The sequence below is a fragment of the Grammomys surdaster genome, unplaced genomic scaffold (assembly GCF_004785775.1).
Source record: "Grammomys surdaster isolate TR1022 unplaced genomic scaffold, NIH_TR_1.0 65, whole genome shotgun sequence".
Taxonomy (NCBI): Eukaryota; Metazoa; Chordata; class Mammalia; order Rodentia; family Muridae; genus Grammomys; species Grammomys surdaster.
This window is the reverse complement of record NW_021604567.1, coordinates 10,697,225-10,721,831: the sequence shown is the minus strand read 5'-3', so window position 1 is coordinate 10,721,831 and position 24,607 is coordinate 10,697,225. Positions and strand designations below refer to the sequence as shown.

Below are 24,607 nucleotides of genomic sequence, written 5' to 3'. Positions count from 1 at the left end.
GGACAAGAAACATGTGTCTAGTCCAGTGGGGTCAAACTCAGCTGTTGGAGTGGAGTCTCATTTTCTGGGATTGAGGACAAGGTGGGTGGTCTCGATGTCCTCTGGAGCTTAATAGAGCACGGTCCTGTTAGAGTTGATGTGTATGAAGGAGAATCGATTTTAGATGGGGAATGAAAGGCTTAAGGTGAGATAGGTGTACCCAATGAGGGAATCCTTCAAGTTTAGCAGCTATAGGGGTCACGAGGATTACCTTAAAAGGACCCTGCCATTTGGGAGAGAGAAGTGAGGCCCGATGTTCTGGAGGGTAGAGAAGCACTTGGTCTCCAATGTTGACAGGCAGTGGACAGGAGACAGTGTGTAGTTGAGGTAGATGGTGGTCAGCAAAGTTCCACAAGAGAGAACAAAGGTGGCAAAGTAATGGGGTGAGCAGATGGTCTGGGAGGGGGGAACACTTAGGTGAAAGACCAGGGGTTAGGACTGGACGTCCATGAAGCTCATAAAAAAGGAAGACCAAGTGGGGGTGATTCAGTTCTTCTTAGAAGGAGCAACAAAATACTCAAGGGAGCAAATATGGAGACAAAGTGAGGGACAGAAACTGAAGGAGGGGCCGTCTGAAGACCACTCCACCTGAGTATCCATCCCATGTGCAGTCACCAAAGGTAGATGCTGATGTGGAAGTCAGGAAGTTCATGCTGATAAGAGCCTGATATGGATGTCTCAGAGGTCTTCAAGAGTCTGACATATTCAGAGGCAGATGCTCACAACTAGCCAAAGAACTGATAATGGGGTTCTCAATGAAGGAGTTAGAGTGAAGACTGAAGGAGCTGAAAGGGTTTGTGGCACCATGAGGAGAGCAACAATACCAACCAACCACAGCTCCCAGGGTCCTAACCACCAGCCTGGGAGCAATTAGGGAGGGATCCAGGGCTTCAGCTGTATACGTAAGAGTGGAGGACCCTGCCAGGCATAGGTGAAAGATGAGATCCTTGACCTCATGAAGGCTGGACGCCACAGGGGGTGGGAATTTTGAGGGTGGGGAAGTGGGAGTGGGGGGGTAGGTGGGGGTTAAATCCACGGAGAAGAAGGAAGAGGGGTAAGGGAATGGGGGGGTTCCCGGGTGGGTGGGGGATGGGGTAAGGGGACAACATATGAAATGTAAATAAAATATCCAGTAAAAAAAAAAAGGTGAAATGAGGAGAGGTCGCTTAGGAAGGGCTCATAGCCTGAAAAGAGCCAGAGATAGGAGTTTTACCCAGTCAAGGTGAAGTTCCTGTGACAGCTTGACAAGTGTGGTCTTTAAAGAGCGGTTAGTTCTCTTTACCTTACCTGAAGATTGAGGGTGGTAGGGAATATGAAAATGCCAGGGGATGTCTAGGGCCTTAGATAGAATTTGAGAAACTTGGGAAGTAAATTCAGGCCCATTGTCTGACTGGAGGGAGACGGGGACACCAGAACAGGGGATGATCTCTCTGAGGAGGAGATCAGAGACTGTCTGAGCCCTTTTGTTGGTTGTGGGAAAAGCCTCTACCCAGCCTGAGAAGGTGTTCACCAAGACCAGGAGGTACTTGACACATTTTACAGCAGGCATGTGGGTAAAATCAAGTTGCCAGTCAGTTACAGCTAGGGAACCTCTGGCCTGGTGGATAGGAAAAGGGGTGCTACGATACCTTGAGTTGGGGTCTGACATCTGACAGGTTTTGCAAGAAGCAGTGATAGATTTCAAGATACTTAAGTCTTCAGAAGTAGGCTGTAGGTGGGTCTTAACAAAATAAGACAACACTTGGCTATTAGGATGAAAGAGTTGGTGAAGATAGGACAGAGTTTGGCAAGTGTCAGGGGGTGTAGGTGGGGATATGGGTTGTAGTGTAAGAATCTCCTTGGGAGGGTGAGATGAGTCTAGGCCCCTAAGGGCTGCAGCTCTAGCTGCCTCATCAGCTCAGTGGTTTCCCTTGGAGACTATAGAGTCATCCATACAGTGGGATCTGCAGTGGACAATCCCAATAGCTGTGGGGAGATGGGAGGCCTTTAGCATAGCCATAATCTGGTTTGCATTAGTTACTGATACTCCTTTTGTGGTAAGTAACCCGCACTCCTTCCAGATAGCAGCACGAGACAGGAAGATATGGAAAGCATATTTGGAATCCCTGTAAATGCTGGGGGATTGTCCCTGTGCCAGCTGGAAGGCACGGGTAATGGCTATTAATTCAGCCTGTTGGTTGGTGGTATGAGCAAGAAGGGCCTGTGCCTCCACCACCTTGGTGCCAGACACTATGGCATAGCCAGCTTTCCTGACCCCTTCATGAAGAAAGGAGCTTCCATCTGTATACCAGATAAAGGTGGCTTGAGGCAATGTGCCCTCCTGTATGTGTGAAGGATGAGATAATAGTTCTTCTAAGGTTTCAGTGCAGGAGTAAGATAGAGAGCAGTCAGTGTTAGGTTGGGGAAGAAGTTTGGAAATATTAAGAGGTGGGCATGATGGAAAGGTGAGGGTGGAGTCTTCTATTAGAGCTACCTGAAGAGAAAGAACCCTGCAGGGAGGTAGAGTCTGTAAGCCTTTATAAGTTAGGAGCTGTGACAGGTTGTGAGGAGAGAGGACAGTTATAGGCGATCCCAGGGTTAGTTTCTTTGATTCTCGAATAAAGAGTTCAACAGCTGCTAAGGTACGAATGCAAGGTGCCCATCCCTGGATGGTTGGATCTAGTCTTTATGAGAAGTATGCTATGGGTGCAAAAGATGGTCCCAGTTGGTGAACTAAGACTCCAAGGGCAAATCCCTCTTTTTCAGTAAGGTAGAGGGAGAAAGGACGAGTCAAGTCTGGGAGATGTAAGGCTGGGGCCTTAAGGAGAGCCTGTTGGAGCCTTTGGGAGGGCTTAGTGACAGATTTGAGAAGAGGTTCATGGGTGGGGCCTAATGCTGCTTCATATAAGGGACAAGAAAGTAGAGAAAAGGAAGGAACCCAAGAATGCAAAAAGCTAGTCATTCCTATGAATGATAGAATCTCTTCCTTTGTAGAAGGAACAGTTAGAGACTGAATCAGGTTCTTTCTATCTAAGGTAATAGCCTTGTGGGTTGGGGTAATTTCTAGTCCCAAATAGGTAACCTGAGGAGTGGACAGTTGGACTTTAGAAGGTGAGACCCTGTAGCCCCGACTGAAAAGGAAATTTAGAAGAGCAGCTGTGTCAGCTTGGCTAATTTTTAGGGAGGGACTACAGAGAAGAACATCATCTATGTAAAGTACAATCTTAGATCTAGGGAGAGATAAAGAGATTAAATCAGAAGCCAGGGCCTGCCCGAACAGATGCGGGCTGTCCCAGAATCTCTGAGGTATAACAGTCCAGGTAAGTTGGGTAGAAAAGTGGGTGTCAGGATCTGTCCAGGTAAAGGCAAATATGTCCTATAACTGGATGTCTAGAGGGATAGAGAAGAATGCATCCTTGAGATCTAGGATTGAAAAATGAGAAGTCCCTGAGGGAATAGTAGAGAGAAGCATGTAAGGGTTAGCTATGACAGGATGGAGGGGAACTACGGCAGAGTTAATCTGCCTGAGATATTGAACCAGTGGATAGGTACCATTAGGTTTCTTAACTGCCAGTATAGGAGTGTTAAAGGGGAAAAAGGTAGGTCAAAGGAGTTTTTTTCTTAAGAGGTCAGCAATGATAGACTTAAGTCCTCTGAGGCTCTGGAGAGAGAGGGGGTATTGGGCTTGGCAGATGTACCTGGTAGAGTCCAGTAACTGGCTGACAACAGGAGAATGATGTTTAGCAACAGAGGGGTTATGGACATCCCAAACTCAGGGGTCCACCTGAGAAGCTGGTAAGGGAAATAACATGTTAGTGTTAGTTGGGTGATTGGCTAAAAGGAGGAGGAGAGGAACTGCTGGCAAGCTTGGGCTTAAGCAATTTGGTGGAGCAAAGGAAATAGAAGCTCCCAACTTAGCTAAAATATCTCTTCCTAATAAGGGGACAGGACATGTAGGCACTACTAAAAAGGAAAGGGTGAGAGGCACACCCCTAAAAATGCAACTAAGTGGGGGAGTCTGGTGAGGAAGGTAAGGTTGTTCTCCTACCCGACAATCGGAGAATGCGAAGGTGAAGTGGGTCCCCGAAACTCCGTCAGGACCAAGTATGTGGCCCCAGTGTCCAAGAGGAAGGAGATGGTTCTCCCACACACCATAATTTCTACCCATGGCTCCTTGCTAGTGATAGGCATGGTTGGGTCGAGAGAGCTTGGGCCTTGTCAGTCCTCCATGGCCAAGCCTAAAAGGTCAGATGAGGGGTTTTCTGGGAGCGATGTCCCTCTGTTCTGAGCGCCATGAGGGCAGTCGATCCCCCAATGTCCGTCCTGATGGCACTTGGGACATGGTCCCCTTGGCTTGCTGGGGTTAGAACAGGCTTTTACCCAATGACCATGTTGACTACATTTATAGCAGGGGCCAGGTGGTCTCTGAGCTTTTGATGACCAGGGGTCTGGAGTAGTGGCTGAAGCTGGTCGGACAGCCTTTGCCAGCATATGGTATTTCTGTTTATGGGCTTTCTCATCTCTCTCATGGTACACTTTGAAGGATGATGACAAGACTTCCTCCTGTGGAGTTAGGGGCCCTCTCTCCAATCACCTAAATTTAGTTTTTATGTCAGGGTAGCTCTGGGAAAAAAAGTAGGTCATAAGGAGTTGCTTTCCTTCTGGGATTTCAGGGTCCAAATTAGTATATTGCAGTAGGGCCTTTGTAAGGCATTCTAAGAATTAAGACGGATTTTCTTGTTTATCTTGGACAACCTCCTGGAATTTCTCAAAGTTAACCGGCTTTAACACCACCTTCCTCAGGCCTGCCAAAAGACATGTTATAAATCTATCTCTGGCTAAGATACCACCTGCGGAGTTATAATCCCATCAAGGATCCTGCTCAGGAACAGCTTCTGATCCAATTGGGTAAGTCCCATCTGTTTGATGAATCTGATCTGCATGCATTTTTGCCTCATCCCAAACTCACCTGCGTTCATCTGGAAGTAGGTTATTTGTTAAAATCACGTGTACATCATGATAGGTAAGGCTGTAAGACTGAGAAATATATTGAAATTCTTTAATGAAGGCAGAAGAGTTAGAGGTGTAGGAGCCCAGTCTGCTCTCTGTCTGGGAGAGTTCAGTCAATAAGAAGGGGACATGTACCCTGACCATTCCATCAACACCAGCCACTTCCCTTAGGGGAAGAAGAGATGCTGGCTTTGGTGTCCCTGGAGGAGAAGGGGTAGGACCTTTAGTTTGGAACGCGTGATAGAAGGGGTGAAGGTTGGTGCCAGTGCGGGACGTTTAACATGGCTTGTACCTGACACAGAAGGAGGGGAGGGGTCTGGAGAGGTAGAGCCAGTGGACTCAGGGGCGCCCTGGTGAGAAGAAGAAACCGAGGTAGCAGTTTGGATTTTAGGCGGCATGGAAACAGGCTTGCGAAGGAGGGGAGGGCATTCATCAGCTGGGTCTAGAGGTGTGTGGTCATCTGGTGGTTGAGCAGATGTCATCACTAAGAAGACCTTAGGTGTAGGGCAGGTAGAGTACATAGGGGGTGAATAACAGAGGTAGATGAATGCACAGATATAAGGAATTTCCTTCCATTTACCGGACTGCTGGCAGTATGTATTAAGACTCCTTAAAATGTCGGGGTCTAGGCTGCCATTATGTGGCCATTGTCTAAAGAGTACTGGATGCAGACTTTATTTCAAAGGCATATTAATTTGGAAGGCCTCTACTCAGGTGTTAATCTTAAAAATTTGAGGTATTTTTAGTAGACAGCCCAGTGGGGTGTCTGCTGGTATGGACGAAGACGATGAGCCCATTGAGTGAGTTAGTTACCAATCTGTTAGTTCAGCATCCAGAAATAAAGATTGACAACAGAAATCAGGCACTGCTTATAATAATCAGGCCATCACGCGATCAAATAAGGGCCTCAACTGGGGCTAACCCACCAGAAGTTAGCCAGTCAGGATATAGCTAGACTGGTACCAGTTTTCTGTGGAGCTGCAAGAGCTGGGGAGGGGTTACGAGGTCTTTCTGAGAGGGGAAATCACTCAATCGGTTCAAGGTCCTAGTAGAATAGCAGTTGTGGTTTGGTTAGAGGCCAGCCACATGTGCTGGAGCAAAAACCAGCCCTGTGGTCCAGGAAGCTGTGGCTAGACTCAAACCTGGAGTCCAGGGCCCCTCACAAGAACTAGAAGCTCCCTACGGATTAAAAGCCAGTGTGTGCATGAGATTGTGCAGTCCAGTACCTGGAAGGTGGAACCTGGGTGTCCGTCTGGGCATCTAAACCACGCGGCAGAGCACCGATTGGGGAGGAGTGGGCCACAGAGGCACAGCTCACGTGTTGGAAGTTCAAAGGGCTCGGGTGGCATGGCAGTGAAAACGGTGGTGGGCAGTCGCTGTGTCTGCAGTGGAGGTGTGGCTCAGCAGTGGGAATGGAGGACCACGTGGGCCTCTGTCTTGGCTGCAGCCATGCAAGCTGAGTCACCTAGTGCCCGGGAGGGTTGGTTCAGCTGGTCAACACACCAATGTTAGAATTCAGGCATGGTTTGGACAGACAACTCAAGGCCGATTCGGTTCCACAGGAGAGGATTTATTTAGGGAGGGGGGTGAGAGAGAGAGAGAAGCAGGGGAAATGGCGAAGAGAAGAGGAAGAGAGGGAGGTTGGGGTGGTCTCAACTATTTAAGTGGGTGATGAGGTGTAACTTCCCAGGTGTAGGTGAGCGAGGCAGGTGAATTCTGGGAGTGGTTGTCTCAGCAACATAGGAGTCGCCGGCCCCTGAATATGATGTCACTGGGTTCAGACTTATACTAACAATGATACTATTCATATTACTGGAGAGGAGGTTCAGAGTTTTAATGTAAGGAGCCATCTCGATTGCCATGCCAAATACCAATGGATTTGTGTTACTGCTAAAATTTACAGTGACAGCCACTATAATTGGGAAAAGGTTCAGAGACACTTGCAGGGTATTTGGCATAATTCTAACACCTCTTTGGATGTTTTAGCCTTGCACACTGAGATTGTGAATTTATAGAATGCTGCTCCACTGAGCTTTGATCCAGCAGTTACTGCGGATAAAATTATTCATGGCCTGATGTCAGAGTTTCCGTCTTGGTCAAGCTTCAAGAATGGCATATATAGCTTGATCATGCTAGCCCTTTTTGTCCTGGGAATACTTTTATTCCTGCTTGCCTTGTTAAAGCTTGTCTTTAACCACATCAACATGCTGGCAGCCAAAGTGCATGGCGTGAAACCAAGAATGGACCCCCAAATTTAACAGGCTGGCAAGCCAATGACCAGCAACCTTCTGAAGCGCCTTACCAAGCTAAGACAGAAGTGCATTGCTTTTGATAATGCATATTTGATAACGGCTAACGGGGGCATTGCTGTCAGAATGACCTAAGACAGGCTCAGTCTTGTTAAATAATATAAAGGGGGGGGGGGGGATGTGGAGAGCCTTTGGGGCTGCTTGGCAGGAATCTGACATTGGCCAAGGACAAGGAAATGAGCTTTAGGCAGGAATCTGACTTTGGGCCATGACAAGGAAGTAAGTTCTATTTTTAGGCTAAAACGGAGCAGTAATTTCAGAAGTAAGTCAGGAACCCAAGTCTTAGGCTAAAACAAAGAAGTAGGCCTCAGGCTTGAATATGACTGTGGGCTAGGACAGGGAAGTAGGCTCAGATACTTTGTCATCCTGATGAGCCCTTAGAACCAGCAATCATGAGAGTGATCACGGGACTCTGTATATTGCCTTGTTTGTTCCTTGACTGTTTGTTTCTATTGTATTGTTGGTTCCTCAACCTAGAACTGACCTAAATACTTGCATGTAATTAAAAGAGTTTAAAAGAAAAGTTGAATTACACAAACCTGCCTTCAGCCTCAGAACTGGCTGGGGCCATGCTGAAAAAAAAAAAAGGAAAATTGAAACATTTTATAACTGGTTTATTACTATAGTAATATTATTTTCCTCCAAACTTGTTGAAAATTGAAATTCCTAGAAGCAGTTTGAGATATTAAAAATATTTTAAAAGAACTAAAAAATGAAGTACATCTGGAATAGCAAACAATGTGTAGATAAGACAAGATTACTTACTGTCAAACTAATGTCAAATATGGGATTCAGGAATGAAAGAAGTCAAATGTGCCTTACAGTAATTCTAATATAATTACTCATGTTATTTTAGAAATTGTGACACAATTTACTGCTGTTTTATATATTTAAAACTAAAAATATCTCTATTAAATGATTAACAAAGAAATTACATAAAATATATTAATTCTCGTTTTTGTAATGCAAGTTTGCTTCTTAATCAGAGAATAGCTTGGGAGCATGACATATGAGGGATGGGCTGGTGCCAAAGCATTTCCTTGCAGTAGGAAAACAGAGGCAGGAAGGTGGACATTTCCATTTGCTTATGGCTGACAAAGTGACTTATATGAGATATAGCAACACATTTTTGAAATGTAAGCACTGACAAAGTAACCTTTATTCAGTCTTTCAAGAATGGTATGAGATGCAGAAATGATCTCATATAAGCTAATTAAAAAAACAAAACAATCATATTTTACTCTGTATCTTATAATTCCTAGTAAGAAGATTTGAGAATAATAGCTTCAATTTGTTTTAATAAACTGATGTAATGTTACTATGGGTAAGATATCAAAATATTATAATCAACTTTAAGCCTAAAAGGAAATTATCTACATCAATTTTAAATAATAATATTTTCTACTATAAAATAAAAATTAATACTATAATCTTGAAATCCTACTTCTGGTTTTAACTTGTTTCCATATGAAACAATTTCAAAGATATCTTGACTTTCTGCTTTTGCTTAACTGCAGTTTTCTATTATTTTCTAATATCCCTTGTTCATATTCAACAATTGAAACTGTATTTTACATTTTTTACACCTGTGGCACTGTACTGCATTGATTATACATCTAATAAATTCTTACAATGCTGATATTTTCCCTATTAAAAAATTGTTTGTCTTGATAGCTCCTTTAATGGTCACGAACCCAACATGATTGTGAAATTAAAAGCAATCCGTTAAAAACTGAGTTCTCAATAATATTAGGCAACTAAACAACTTAATCTCTTCAATACTTTCACATATTGTGAAGTTACACAAATATAGAATTACTTATGATTTTCAAGAGTTAAATTATTTATCTATAATAAACTTAGATATAAAATGAAATTTACCTGAATGAAACTATACCATTTTATCTTTATGTTTTATGCTATGTTAATGTTGAATCAAATTTACTCCTAGTTTCAAACGGTAAGTGTACCCTTCTTTTCCTCCTTCTTCTAGAAATTTTCCAAGAATCTTGGGGTGATTCTGCTAAATGTGCCTTGTTATTTTCAATTATCAATGTGTAAATACTGATGTCAATTTTTATTTTCTCTGATAAAAGGATTTGATGAGAGCTGTCCCGTTACAAAGTTGTGTGAATACAGGGCTTGGGTTGAGCCCAGAGCCTTTCTTTCTCTGTTCTATAACTATCCCCAGGCCTAGGCCTGGAGGTTCCTAGCTTCCATACAATCTAATCTTCTGCTGTAGGATACGTGGACTGTGCTACAAATGGGCATGAGAACTGGCAAAGTGGAGCATGCGCAAATCCCAGGAATTCCAGCAATCCGAGATGGCAGGAGAGGAGCTGCTTCTTCCCTGCCACCATGCCTGCTCAGGAGCAAGAAACCACAACACTCTACTCTAATGACCATGAGCCGTCAGTGATATAGCCCAACACCTGCAACACCAGTCCAAGCTAATGATGTATTTCAGTAGCTGTATCCTTCAGCCAATGGCCTTCCCTTCCTGGATATTCTCAGGCCCTTTCCCAAAGATATTTAATCCCTGTTTCACAATGCATAAAGTGTATACATCCACATCCACCCCAATAAAGGAATATTAACAAGCTAAGGTCATCTCAAGAAGGCCTTCTGCCTTTTCTCACCCCCTTGGGCACTTGGCATTCTTTCCCAATCAGACTGGGATCCTGCCGAACCCAGGCCCTGTTCTCCCCTTCTGACCTTTTATTACAGTGAAACTTTGACACCATGAAGAGATATTTGGACTGCGGATCTTGATCCAGGGTTTTACTCAGCCCTCTCTGAATCAGTGTAAAAGCAACATTCAGATACCTTCAGTGGAAAGGCAGAAGGGACCACATTCTACAAGACTGGACCTCGAAGGCTTCAGCTTCCAGCCTCCATCTGCTAACCTAAGCCTAGAACGTCTCTGTTTCCAAGTCTTAATGCTGAATAAACTTACCCTTGCCAGCACTTTCTTGAACTGCTCTCTTTGCAAGGATGATAATCTGAGTTTAGATTTCTTGAACCCACAGGAAGGAGGTCAGAGTAGCAGAGGATCTATAATCACAAAACTCCTGTGTTAAGATGCAAGGAAGAGAAAGGACCTTTGGCGATGTGAAATTCAGCTGACCGGTGATGAATAGCAAGGCACTAAGCAATGTGGAAGACAAGTACTACCCCGAGGTTGCCTTCCAGCCTACACAAACAAGCTATGTATGATTTTGTAATTTGTTTACTTTACTTTTGAGATAAGGCCTCAATGTTTATCTCAAATGAGCATTGAACTTCCAGGATAGCACATACTGGTCTTAAATTTTCAGCATATCTTTAGCCTTCGTTGTACAACTTCTAGAAGTATCAGTAAGTATCTAACCACACCCATCTCTTTATGTATGAAAAGTCACTGTCACACTTTCAAGTTTATGAAATTATGCCATTTATGTACAATGCAGCATTAATACTTCAAGTTTTAACATTAATTTATAAATTAATTTCTCACCTTTCCTAGTTTTTGATTGTTTGTAGCTACTGAATATTAGATCTGTCTGACCTATGCAAATGATATTACACACACTTCAGTGCATATTTCTCATTATGACTTCCAAATTATAACTTTGTTTTTGAAACAAATTCACATAATATTAGTTTACATTTTTCTTTGAAAATAAATCCCAAATTTTAGAAGTTTTAGTCTGCTTTGTTTCAAATTTGACGACAGTCTCAAACACTCCTTGTGGCTTCTCTGCCTCCACTGAAGTTGTCTAGAACTTTCTGTTCTTTCCACTTTCAACTTCTTTTAAGATTTTAGTTGTTTATTCATGTTAATTGTCTCATTGTCTGTCTGCTAATCTCATAGTTTGAGAAACCACAGAATAATTGGGCTGTTAATTTGTGTTAGTGATGCTTATATTTGCTGGAATATTTTCTAGTGTTTATTGAAATTTTTATTGTAAGCATGGGGCTATTTCTGTTAGAATTTACGGTAGTCTCAGTTTATGGTGTAGCCCCCTTGAGAGGCATCTGGTTTGTTCTTTGCTTTTATTCTAGGCATGTTTCACACTTGCAATGTTACTTTTATTTCTTTCTTAATTTAGGAGAGTCTAGAATGGGAGGCTAATATTAAAACCAATTCCAAACTCACTGAGTGCAGAATCTTACTCATCTTTAGGAATATTTTTCTTTCCAAATATAATGAGCCAATTACATCAGAATTTGTTCCTTTTGATATGTGCTGATATTCTGTCAATCTTTGTTTACTCTACAATTTAAAAATAACCTGAATATTTTGGGATAAAATCATTCTAGATTTTCTTCTCTAAACCAATTAGCTATAATTCCCTTCAACTCTGTTTGAATTTTACCAAACCCTTATTACTTCATAAATAGAATTAATGCTTTTATGATATATGTACTATTGGTATGATCACTTTCTTCCCTCCTTACCTCTTGCTGCTTTGGCCCAATTTTCCAGAAACTACATCTATGATTGTATATAGGCATGCAAACACACACACACACACACACACACACACACACACCTGTTATTTAAGCTTAGCTATGCATTTCAAGTACTGTAAAACACATAGTAACAGTATTTTAAGATATATTTTTTTTAATCTGCAAGTAATGTATTTCATGATTTTGCAAGCTAAATGGAATCCAGAGAGGTTTTTGGAAACTATTTTCTTAAAAGGAAACAAAAAATCACAGCAAAAGACAATAATTTTCACAATGAATTAGGGTTATGTACTTGACCCATCTCTGTTTACTAGTATATAATTATTGAAAATCATATTTGATTTTATAATCTGAATATAATATAACTTATAGTGTTAATTTTTCATTTTAATTTTCTATGGAGAATTATCCTGTCCATTCTTATGAATATATAAATGTAAGATTTTTTGCTTATGCATTTCAGTGATTTCTGTCTACTAAATTGCTTCTACAGGAAAAGAATATCATTTGTATTTACAGCATTAATGATTACATAGACCTGAACCTCTCATTAGACTTACATAACAAATAACACCAGTAAAATAATCGAGAATAATTATTCCTAATTATTATGTTTCTTCCTATGGCCTTTGTTTTAAAATGTAATTTATTAGTGTACATCAAAATAAAACTGACAACTATAATAAAAGAGATATATGGGAACACATTTATATATCTTTATTTCCATGCAGGATTCATTTCTAGTAATTAAATTGGAATCATACACTAGCTTTGACTAAGAAAGAAAACATACATAAAATCTTCCAGTCTTCTTTTTTCACAACATAGTTCACAGTACCTTGAAATTTAACATAGAATTTAGTTCATTCCATATGTTTAAATTGTCTAATTGAGCTTATACTATAGACAAACATATATTTACTAAAACTTAGTGTTAAATGCATGGTTTCACATACTAAGTTAACTATAAATATTAACATTCTTTATATTGTAATGTTTGATAAAAAACACCCAGTGATAAAAAAATAAAATTAATCAAAATAATTAAAGTTGTATTGTATATTATATATTTGCTTTAATTTTAAATAATACACATAAATCTATGTATATATGTACACACATATTATTTAAGTAAAAATTTCCTGCATGGCCAACAATGCTCCCCAAGATCTATGTACAATTTAACAGAATACCCTATACAAGGCATGAGAAAGCTGTTTTCAGTTTGTTGTTCAGAGTTGAAGACTCCCTAAATGTTTCATTGCTATTGCTGTAGTTTACCTCCCAGAGGTTGAAGATAACTCCTCCTTGCTAAGAAAATCACGCACTTTAGACATAGACCTGAAGGATCTGATTTGAATATGACCTGAAAGTTTCTCCTATGGAATACAGTAGCCACTCATTTGGAACTTTGTGGGTTCTTTTACTTTCCATCCTTGTCCATACCTTTTCTTCTACCATTTCAACCCCTTAACACTAAATAGGAGGGGAAACAGCAAAGAGAGAAAAAGAGAGACATTCCTGAGTAAATTCAGGGGTCTGAAAGTGACAATATTATCCTTTGACTACTTTCTAATGATTAGGGACATTGAGTTCCTGGAGACAAGTTTGATCTTCACCATAGGGTACCAAATTTATTCTTATTGTTTTTTTATTGGGCATGACTACTTAGCAAACCATGACCAACAGCAACCAACAAACAATCGACAGCACACTCTGCCTCTTAAAGTCCTAGAATTTATATATATTCTGAAAGGTCCCCAGAATTCCAAACTTCACACAATCACTGAAACAATCTGCCACTGGCAAATTCACACCCCCTGCTAGAGCATGAGGCAAATCACAGTCAACTGTTGTGGAAAATCTGAAGCAGCCCCATATTGCACACCTGGTATTAAAAATAACTATATTCTTTTTTTAATGTTTTCTAAAATATCAAAAGTTAAGTAGTCTTAATTTTTCTAGGTATCACAGCTAGGCAAAATCAGATGATCAGATCACATATGGTACATTACTGTATCAATCTAACTTCTATATATGCATGTATGTATATATGTATGTATTATCTATCTACACATGTATATATGTACATATACATATATGTACATATACCTATATGTACACACACAAACACAGACACATATATATGTGTATATATACATGTATGTGCATACAAAAATACATATATGTATATATACATATATGTGCATACACAGATACATATATGTTTATATACATACATATACAACATATTTATATACATACATACATACATACATACACACAGATACATACTATAGAATGACGATAAAATATTCAGAAACATGTGGAAGAATTTAAAGCTTTTCAAAGATGTCTAGCTGAGAGATCAAAGCAAGAATGTAGTAGGATGCCTAAGAGGATCTCCTGAGGAGAGAGAAACTATAGCCACAGGCCAGGGTAAAGCCTATCCTCAGGACTGAGCAAATTTATAAAAACAAGTAATTCTATGGGGATTGTAGGAGCAATGGTCAGGAATACATCCTTATAAACCAGTGAGAAGATGATCTAAGCCATTGTCCCTGGAGAAGACTTATTTGTCTATCCTCAGTTAGCATTAATAGTTGGCAGCTTTTAAAGAGTCCTGTGTTTAATATATATTTTAGAATTACTTTCACATGTTTCGATAGGAGTCACACAATCTTGTGGAATTCTACTAATTCTCTCAACAACAACTATTTTAAATGAGAAATTCGAGAAATAGTTAAGTTTTAGTCATTAGAATAAACCTGATACATTTTCAGCACAATTGAAGATAGTCTTTAACCAGTGATAGTCTCGGTACAGGGTGTCTGCATGTTTGGCGATACAGGTTACAAGACCTGCTTGATGAACTTTCTTAGGATCTTTAACTAGGAATGCCAACTTCAGCATAAGATTGCTTGTGTTAGCCAGAAATTTCTGAATCTCCAAACACAAGAGACATATCTTCCTTTAAATCTGCTTTATTCTGGCAGGTCTGAAAAGTCCACCATTAGCCTGAGGTGTAAAGTCACCAAACACTATTAAATTCCTACCAAGAAGAAGGGGCTCCTTGGGGAAGTCGCTACTACTTAATTGGAGCATATTTGACAAGACTTGCAACTTCTCATAGACTAATTCAATATGCCTGTTTCAAGTGGCCTTTGAAAGGCATTAATAATGCTTCAGGCTTCTCCCTAGACCTCCCTACATATAAAGCTGACAAGGCTAGCAGTTATATTTGAAAGATTGAGTTTGAAGGCCTCAGGAAAAAAAATGTTTCTAATTTCTAAAGCATGCTTGAGCGGTAATAAACTAACTTTGTGGATATCAAACAAACTTGAAAAATGAAATAATGGTTTCCCAGAAAGAGGTGTTTCTTACCTGGCATATTAAACACTTAATAAACATTATTACAATATATACATATATACATATATACATATATACATATATACATATATACATATATACATATATATATATGTATATATTGTTACTGTAAGATTTTTAAAATCAGCAACAATGAATATATGTGAAGATATGTTTCTAAGTCACAAATTCTGTGAAAATATAGACAACAACCAATAAATTCAGTGATTTAATTTCTATCTTCTCCTAGAGTGTTAGATGCTAGGATGCTGTTAAGTAAATGATTTATACCCTCATAGTAATACATTGCTCATTGAATTGTTGTGTTTTGTTTATTTCTGATATAAACACAGACTAAATACAACCCAAAAGAAAGGGTTTATCTGGCTTACATTTCTATATCACAGTCCATCAGTGAGGAAAACCAGTCCATTAACTAAAAGTGGGAACCAGGGGTAAGAACTAAATTATGTAACATGGAGTAAGATTGGTCACTATAACTTGCTCAGCCTGTGGTCTTATATAGCTCAGTAATATCTGCCCAAGCACTACAAACGGTGGACTGGGCTTTTACAAATCAATCAATAGTCAAGAAAATGCCCCCAAATAATTTCTGTAAAGACAAATCTGGTGAAGATATTTTCTTAATTTATATTCCCTCTTCTCATATCCCTTTAGGTTGTATCAATTTGACAATAAAACTGGCCAGCACTCAGTTAATGATGGTCGATTAGGAGATGTAGGATATTTTGCATTTTATATAACAGATGGACACTATGTAGTCTTATAATATTCAAATATGCAGGTTTAAAAGAAGTCACTCTGTTGGGATTTTATGTGAGTCTCAAACTCAGGGATGCATTTATGTTTGTGATCATTTTATATAATTAAGAATAAAATCACATCTCGCTTTATAGAGAATGTCACTCTTAATTGTCAATACACTTGTTCTACCTATTTTTTCAGAAATATTCTCCTTTCACTCAACAAAAACTACTCTATGGATTTTAATGGATTTTAATTAATCTCTTACAATATGTCCTTATAAACTTGATGGGAGAATGTAACAGGAAGTATAAAAATAAATGCACTCTTCTCTTTTGATGTCAATGCACCAGAGGGCCTTGTTCTCATCTCATGGAGACTTTCTGACCCAGAGCTCAGAAATCTTTCCACCCAGCTTGCTAAGTTCCCACTGGTGGGTTGCTACCATGCCAACTTGCTGCTTCCAAATCTTTTGGGGTATACGTCTTGCAAACCCACGCTTTGCTGCCTACGTTTCTCTCTAGAACACAATTGAGTCACCACATGAAGGAAAACATCACACAAACTTAGTTTAGAATCAAAAAACAATACAATCACTGGACATAGCAACTAGCATCCTAATTGTAAGCCATTCTAAGTTAAATCCTCCAGTAACGGATCCTGACTAGGATCTCCATTACCTACATTTTTTGCTCCATCATTCTTTCTGCCAACAAACCGGTCTCCTGTCTTCCTTTGTCATTCCTCCCTCTGACCAAGAATTCCCACTTACTCACCCAGTGATTGGTTTCCTTGAAATCTTTATTCATTAGAAGGGTCACATGAAGTCCTGAGTAGTGATTCACTCCTCTTCCCAGGCAGCCACTCTTCGGGAAGCCATATTAGCATCAAACTACAAACATGCAAACATCACCAGGGCTATCCACAACACTTCCCCCTTTCTGTCAAATTAAAACTCTTTTATCTCAGATATAAATTGAGCATAACTATTACCATTCTGTAATTTGTAAAGTAAAAGATAGACATAACATTCAGTCCATCATTTTTGTCAATTAAATAGAACACTCTATCATCTATCCTAACTTAAAAGACTTAATAAATCCATATGTTATGTCCTTGTTTAGCTTGTATACTATCTGAAAACTATCTTCTCAAGTATGTTCTCTCAGCTAAATAGCCTGGGTTGGCTGTGAGACTATAAGTAGTTTTTCAATCCTGTGAGAAATTCGAGAACAACCACAATATCTGAAAATATAGGAAGCCTAACATAGCTCTCAAAACTGAGACAAACTGTAGAAACAGCTGCCCAGTAAGCCCCAGTAAGTCAGGAAGTCAGAGTCTTCAGCTTTCTGGCCCAGGATATTCTGACAGACCTTGAAAAACAGGAATTATTAAGGACTAGCATATTCTGTCTTGGCAGAACTAAGCTATCCTAACCTGTAACTTGTGTCCTCTCAAGATTGGTACAGGTCTGCAGGAGTGATAGGCAATTTCTGCCCAGTGGCCTTCTAACCACAATGTGAAACCTCACCTGGAGGTAGAGATGCTCAGCTGCTTCTTTAAATTCATGAATGAGAAGCTGTTAGGAGTGGATTTGTCTCAACAAGAAGTGACACAATAATATTAAATGTCACATTCTGTGGATTTCTGATGTTTTTCTCAACAAGTGAATAAATAACATTAAATGTCACATTCTGTGGATTATGGATGGTGGCCTAAAAGGAGTACCGAGGCTGTGGCCTGTGCAAGCACACCACCACCCTCGATGCTGTGTGGGCTGAGAAGACTGGACACATGTGAATTTGTGATATGAATTCATTTGAAAAACCATTTTGGGGATATGGTTGTGATTTCTGATGAAATCGATTGGAATAATTTTCATGATATTTCTCTCTCTCTCTCTCTCTCTCTCTCTCTCTCTCTCTCTCCCTCTTTCTCCCTCTCTCTCTCTTTCTCTGTATAAATATTTTATATTTGACACAAAATGCCATGTGAGAATTTGCGTATTACAAGGTAGTTCTAGCCACCTCCTTGCTTTGGGTACTCTGGGATGTGTTCCTGCTGCTTTACTTCAGTAAATGCAACAAATATCAAGAGAAAAAAGGAGAGAGGACTTCTTGCTGGAGATGTTCTAGAGATAGTGCAGAAGCCTCATGAAGGTCCTGGAGGAATGTGGAAATCAGTCTTCATTCCTAAAGAGGATCAAGGAAAGATGAAAGAGATGTTTAAAATCAATCAGTTCAACTTAATGGCAAGTGACATGATTGCATTCAACAGATCCTTATGGGACATGAGGTTAGAGGGGTGTAAAACAAAGGTATATCCAGATAATCTTCCTACAACAAGCGTGGTGATTATCTTCCACAGTGAGGTATGGAGGACACTTCTGTTAACATTCCATAGTGTCATCAATTGCTTGCCAACAAACATGACAGAAGAGATTGTTCTTGTAGATGATGCCAGTGGAAGATAATTTTTGAAAAGACTTCTAGAGAGTTATGTGACGAAACTTAAAAGTGCCAGTTCATATAATTCGAATGGAGTAGCATTCTGGGTTGATCTTAGCTAGATTAAAAGGAGCTGCTGTGTCCAAAGGCAAAGTGATCACCTTCTTAGATGCTCACTGTGAGTGTACAGCAGTGTGGCTGGAGCTTCTATTAGCCCGGATCAAACATGAGCAAACCGTAGTGTGCCCTATCATTGATGTGATCATTGATGATACTTTCAAGTACATGCCAGACTCTGACATGACCTATGGTGGCTCAACTGGAAGCTCAATTTGCGTTGGTAGTCTGTTTCCCAAGGAGAGATGGACAAAAGGAAAGGTAACCAGACTCTTACTGTCAGAACACCTACAGTGGTCGGAGGCCTTTTCTCAATAGACAGAGATTACTTTCAGGAAATTGGGACATATGATGCTCGAATGGATATTTGGGGAAGAGAAAGCCTAGAATTTTTTTTTAGGATTTGGCAGTGTGGACGAACTCTGGAAATAGTGACATGTTCCCATGTTGGTCATGTGTTTTGGAAAGCTACACCTTACACATTTCCAGGGGGACAGGGCATATTATCAAAAAGAATAATAGATGGCTTGCTGAGGTATGGATGGATGAATTCAAGAATTTCTTCTATATAATTTCTCTAGGTTTTTTAAAGGATATATGGAGACATATCATCACAACTTGGTCTGAGACATAAACTATAATGGAAACCTTTGTCTTGGTACCTAGAAAAACCATGACTCTCAAATTCCTTGTCACTATTTCTCATTGGGAAAGATATAAAATGTGGAAACAAATCAATGTCTAGATAACATGGCTAGAAAAAAGAACAAAAAGGTTGGAATGTTTAATTGTCATGGTATAGGAAGTAATCAGGTTTTCTCTTACACTGCCAACAAAGAAATAAGAACAGACTACATTTGTTTGGACATTTTCAAACTTAATAGCCCAGTTACCATGTTCAAATGCCACCACCTAAAAGGCAACCAGCTCTGGGAATATGATTCAATTAAATTAACCCTGAAGCATGTGAACAGTAATCAGTGCCTAGATAAAGCCACAGAAGAGGACAGCCAGGTGCCCAGCATTAAAGACTCTACTGGAAACCGGTCCAAGAAGTGGCTTCTTCAAAATGTTACCCTACCAGAAGTATTCTGAGACCAATTTTATAACAACAAAGAAAGAAAGAATAATTGACTGCATTGTCTCACCATACATTTCTGTCACATTCTTAAGTTGCAAAAAAGGAGAAGTGTTTTTCTCTTCTGTTGGATGTTAATCTTTATCAGTCATTAAAACTCAGACTCCTCTAGCTTTCACTTGCTGTGAACCAACCTTCCTGTCCTAGGATATGAGACTGCAAGGTAGTGAGATTGTGCACACTGAAGTTTACAAGACTGGAAGAGTCTTCAACAACACCAGTGAAAGGAGAATAAAATGTTTTTCAAATATTATTGAAAAATACCATATATATATATATATTTTAAATAATTTTAAATCAAGTATCAACATGATTTTAAAATATGTATAAATATATAAATGTGTGTGTGTGTGTAATTTTCTAGAGAGGAAAGAAGGAAAGAATTGGTTTAGCTTAGAAATCCCTGTATCAATCTCTCATGGAGGGGAATCAAGTCAGGAACTCACGAAGGGCAAGAACCTGGAGGCAGGAACATGGTGACAGGAGCTAAAGCAAAAGCTAAGAAAAGCTAAGGGGTGGGGAGATTCCTGTTACTAGCTTTTTTAGCCTGGTTTCTTATATAACTCAGGATCACCTTTTCAGGGATGACACCACACACAGTGGTCTGTAGCCTCCTACATTAATTGTTAATCAATAAAATGAAACACAGTATGGTTCAATTTGATGGAATCACTTTCTCTTAATTATGATTCCTCTTCCCTGATGAACCTAGCTCATATCATGTTGGAAAAACAACACAACACAAACAACCAACCCTTCTAGGCATCCTTTCTGGGGGTGGGAAGCAGATGCATCATGATTTATATGTTCATCTGTCCATGCCATTTGTTTGTGGATAACTCAGAGGTCTTAGTTTGTCATGATCATCTTTCACTGCATTATCAAAAAGTATAAGAGAATATGGCTCTGCATCAATCATCACGGTGATGCTGTAGTTGTGAAAAACGAAACATATTCTGAGAGAAATTTGTTTGTTTTGTTAGGATGTCAGGAGGCATATTATATCAACATTCCCATTGCACACAACACACTCAGTTGTCTGCATTGTGGAAATAATTATGTATCCACTTTCAATATTTGAAGTTGGATATTTACCACAGCTTCTCTGCTGTGGAGTTAGCAGCACTGCTTGAAGGGGGAGTCAAGAAGATATCTCCTTTTGAAAGATGAAATTAAACATATCCTTTCTATAAAAGGTAAGATTATTTTAATATTAAAAATATTAAGTAAAGAAAACACAACTTAGAGTAACCCCTCAACACTAAATGTTATGGGGAAGAAATACTTAAAAGTTGAAATAGAAACTTAACAGTATTGATATTATCTAAGAAGGTGGTTCTCAACTTTTCAAATGCTGTGTGCTCTGATACAGTTACTCATGCTGTGGTGACCTCAACCATAAAATTATTATTGTTGCTACTTTATAACTGTATTTTGCTACAGTTTTATGATGGTTCATTTCAAGTCTTAATATATTTTCTATTTTCCCAGCATTGATGTTTAAGCCCCTGGAGACTCTTTTCCCATGAATAAGATAGAACATCTCATAAAATCATGAGTGATTTCAATGGCTGCATTGCTATTAGCTAGGACTTAACTTAAGGGGAATTAATTAGAAGTGTTTTGGTGACCCTTTTTTCTCAGAGAAGTTTCTGAAGAAACTATTTCACACATTTTCTGAAAGGATCCGATAAGGTTACTAAAAAGACATTTCAAGTAGCACTTCGAAAGCTTTCCATTATTAACAGTAGACAAATGGTATGAACAAACTTCTCATCTTAATAGACAGCTTGCCCTGATAGATTGACAGCACCTCTCTATATACTTATCCCCTAGCTGCCAACAAATAAAATGGGTACCAAGTTCTAAAGGTTCGCTGTTTTTAACAGGAAAGTCTGAGTGAAGTACTGCTGGTAAATATTTAATAGACATAACCCAATATACAACTTTGTATTATAAAAATAGATCTGGATGCTTCACATTTGCCAGATATCTGTGTCTCAAATGCTGTATTCTCAGACACCTGCTGGCTGTGAAACACACTTGACATGCATAGAGACTGTTTGAATGCTGATGAAGTCCTTAATCATGGATCTTTGAAGCCACCAAGCCTTTCAGATTTGCCCTGCCTGAGTCTACTACTGGATATTAATAGGAATGTGTGTGTGTGTGTGTGTGTGTGTATTTTTTCAGGATGTGATTTTAATGTCACTATTTAATAATTTGCTATTTAAACAGTTGGTTGATAATATCATGTATTAGAGTTCTTTGTGTTTTTCCTGCTTATACACATTTGTCCCTGCAAAAGTATTTCTCTTCTATCTAATTCTAATAAATAATAATAATATGTATTCTATCCTAATAATTTATAAAGATTTCCTAAAGCTACTGAAGATCATTGGATGTGTCAAAATGACACTTGAATTCAAGCTTTCAGCACTAAAATATTTTAAGAAATAAATTTCAATTGCATTATTAATGTTGTTGGGAAACTATGATTATAATTTTATGAAATATTCTTCAAAATTAACATCTATAATACCTATATGTTTTGCTCAAATAGTGGTATCACACTATATTTATGTATTTGTGTGCCTTAAGTCTCATATTTAGTTACCGTGAACCTCATTCACGTGTCTCTTTCTTCCCTTCTTACCTCCGCAGTGACTTATAAGCATAGCCTGTTTTCCTCATTCAGAAACTGTTCCCTATCCACTCGGTACTTCCAAGAGGTCTTGTGATAGTTTGAAGGCTACAGATCAGTCCTGCTGCCCAAATCAATTATCTATAGTTTCCTCTCCTTAGAGCATTCCACTGACTCAAAGTCGTATTTGATTGTCCATAGCACTTTTCTCTTACTATTATCATTGTCACAATAAAGTTTGGAACAGCAAGCACTGTTAGCTCTGAGGACTGGTCACTGGGTACACGTATAAGTTTTGAAGTCTTATTTTATTTTTCTCTCCTGGAAATAAAGAATAAGTGAAGTTCTATTGTGAAAAAAAATCATTCCACTGACTTTGAGAAAGCTGTCAAATACAAAGGGAATTTCGTTTTGGCTTTATTTTATTTTTTATTTTCATTGTGGAAGAAATGACAGAGCAAAAAAAATGACAAAAGACAGAAATCCTTTGATAATAAAATGCAAAATAAATTAAACTATTTTTTTTTCCCTTCCAGGGTTTGTCAAGAAAGGTTAGTTCATTCTTCTGTTTGGCAGAAATACACCATTCAGCATCATGTTGGATGGTGGTTGATTTTTCTTGAACAATTATTTAAATTCAAGAATAAATGGCAAGTTGGGATGGCTATGTTCCAAGTCCAGAATCTACATGACACCTAATGACCCTCTGTAACTCTAATTTTAGGGAATACTATACCTTTTTCTGACCTTTGTGGGTAAGAGGCTTTCCCATCATACACATTCAGGCAAACCATCAACACATAGAAAGCTAAATAAATAAACACAAAATAAAATAGGTTAAAATGATTTTTAAAAATAAAAATTGAAAAGAAAGCCATAATGAAGTAAACACAAGAGATAAAAGTTGCTTTTTCCTGTACCTGACACTGCTAGTGGAAACATAATTTTACAGAAGTTGAGAACTGAGAAAAATACAGGGTGAAGCTGCTTGGATTGCTCACACAGTAAAAGTACAAGGATCACGGAAATTTAGGGACATTAGCCACAGCTAAAATAAAAATTCTAAGCATCATATCAATATCTAGGTAGCATAGTCATATACATATTTAAGATGATTATCTGAATATTAGCTTTAATAAATATACTCATGATGAAATAATAAACAATTTTGCAATTCTTAGCATGTGTTGTAGGTATCCTAAAGATAAATGCAAAATTTAATTTCAAGACCAGGAAGTAAAGACAATATTTGATTTCAGTGAAAAATTTGCATGATACAGGTGCTTTAAGTATTTGCTTCTTCTCTCTTCCCTACATGATAAATGCAGATGAGGGCTTAATCAATACTTGCAATTTAGAGTCATCTATTCTTTTCTTATTTTGAAAATAATAGTGCTAATTTCAACAGAGAAACTTTTAGATGTTTCAATTTATATTTACATTATAAGTAAAAAATACAGAAAGATGTAGAGAATGTAAATATTCTAGCACACATAGTAACTTACAGAATCTGTTACTTTGTTCAATTATAAATGCAAACAAACACTTAATGCAATGTGTTCCTGAACCATAATGTTTTGTGAGTAATTGATATTTAAATGTTGTGTCTGTGTTATTTATTGCATTGCTATTCCATTTTTCTTTTATTCATCTCAATACTTAGTGTATTAGAAAAGTCTTTGTTATTGAGAAGGAGACAGAGAGAGAAGTGAGCATACAAAAATGGAAAATTAAAGCAAAATGTAAATATTTTATACTATTTTGCGTATTTCTTGGTGAATATCCAGGAAACATATCTTTCTGGGAAAAAAATCAATATGATCAAGGGACTACAGTGATTTTTTTTTGGGGGGGGATATTTCATTTTTCTTAGAGTCTTCATTGAGGAACTTGGCCATTATAACACAGTTGCAGAAACAACTTTGATTTCTTACAAATATCTTCTAAATACTCTACATTACATCTGTTCAATAAAAGCCACACATGTTTGGCTGACATCTAAAAGCCAGACTTATTTGATACTTTTAGCATATTGACGCTACTTCTATAGAGCAGATAGTTCTAAGGAAATTTGTTCCAGGACATTTGTTCGGCAGAATATTTGAGGATTTCAATCTTTCTCTAATTGGGTGTTATTCATTGATCTGCTTACCGGCTTCTCCCTTCTATATTGCCTTGTCTATTAAAGAGATTTGTGATGAAGCATTGCTCTTCTTGAAAACCAGGAAATCATATTGCTGCTTATTCTCTAAAGGGACTCAGATATTAGGAATTAAAACAAATCTGTCCAGTTTGGTGTTCTGGTTATTAGCTGAACATAAGTCCTTTGTTC

The 24,607-nt window shown here is 38.6% G+C and overlaps 1 pseudogene; it reads left to right on the top strand.

Moving 5' to 3' along the window:
* The first annotated feature begins 17,918 nt into the window (after positions 1–17,918).
* On the top strand, positions 17,919–19,588 carry LOC114625108 (annotated as a pseudogene).
* The last annotated feature ends 5,019 nt before the right edge of the window (positions 19,589–24,607 follow it).